Raw genomic sequence first — 1,671 nt, 5'->3', positions numbered from 1 at the left:
TTCCCGAAATTAATGGTCGTATTTTATAATTTTCGCAGGTGCGAAATACCGTAGCCTGAGGTTACCGTAACGCAGCCCATGCCTGTACAGAGAAACCAAAACATTAATAAACCAGTTGACTATAGATTTTAGCGTTCTTAAGCCAATGATTGACAGCGGAAGTAAATATTTATAAGAGACTCTTCAAGAGATTTATAAATTTCTTCGAAAACGTTTCCGAGATTTCAAGACTCTTCACATTCTTCAAATCTCTTCCTTCGCTTGTCATGAATAAATAGTTTCCTCTCTAACAATGCACTCCGTAGAGATACCAATGTTTGTATTTAATGACAACTTCACATGAAAACATGAATAAATTTGATTGTTTTTTTTTTGGGGGGGGGTCGTTTTCTTTTACAAACTGTCAAGCCGCACGAAATGTTCTTGTAGTATATCTTCTGCTTTTACGTTCTAAGATCAAATTCTGCCACGGTTGACTTGGCTTTTTATCTTTTCGGAGCCAATATAAGTACCACTTGAGAACTAGGGGCCGATATAATCGACTGGCCTCATTCTCCAGCATCTCAGGCCTTTTTCTCATGGTAGAAATAATAATAAAAATAATAATAAGGCAGTGGCTTTCGTGGCTTCTGATCTTAACTGATTGGAACTGTTATCATGTACGTTGTTTTGTCTTGGTATAAAAGATGGGCTACAGCAAATATTCTGCTCAATACCACAGATTTGCTTGTCAGTTGTTTGACCTTAACCAGTTGAGCATGTCCCTTAGTGGCTGACGATATGTGCATCTCTGATAATGAGCAGGAGTAGAGGGGGAGCATCATCGCCATGTGTTGAGAGGGATTCTTTGGGGTTTGAATAATTCATCTCTGGAAACATGGGTGGTTCTTTCAACATCCTTAACAACCATTATTCAGGGACCTTTTGAGCGGGATGGGCTACTCAACCAGAAGAAAATTCTAACTGGCCCCACCTGCAAGGTCATGTGCTGTTTGTCCTTTTATGAGATCACCATGTCGCGCACATATGGTTGTGATGCATGTGCCTGGTGTACCCTTATCAGACGGGTAGTCATGATGGGTATACTGGGCTTCGTATATTTTACCCCAGTGTCACTTTGATGGCATGCACTGCTCTCTCACTCAATAATAATAATAATGATAATAATAATAATAATAATAATAATAATAATAATAATAATATAATAATGATAATAATAATAATAATAATAGTCATTACTAATTTTTTTACCCCCAATGCGTAACTAGTACTTATTTCATCGACTCCGAAAAGATGAAGGGCAAAGTCGACCTCAGCGGAATATAGCATAATCATTAGCATGGCGGACGAAATGCTTAGCGATGATTCATCTGTTGCTACGTTCTGAGTTCAAATTACGCTGAGATCAAATTTGCATTTCATCTTTTCGGGGTTCATAAAACAAATGCCAGCTAAACAATGGGGTCGTGGTAACGATTCTGCCAGCTCACCCTCCTTCTGTTGAATTATTTATTAAACATCAACATGGACACAGTTGTCCATAATAAAAGGGAAATATTCCTCTTCGCATAATTCGCCAATCCGTGAATCAGATTAGTTCTTCATTTTCGGAAAATGCCCCTTATACACGACCATTCCTGACTTTACAAAGCTTCAGGTACAAGCATCATC

Source organism: Octopus sinensis, linkage group LG22 (assembly GCF_006345805.1).
Source record: "Octopus sinensis linkage group LG22, ASM634580v1, whole genome shotgun sequence".
NCBI lineage: Eukaryota > Metazoa > Mollusca > Cephalopoda > Octopoda > Octopodidae > Octopus > Octopus sinensis.
The sequence above is the reverse complement of the archived record's forward strand: the minus strand, read 5'-3'. Positions refer to the sequence as shown.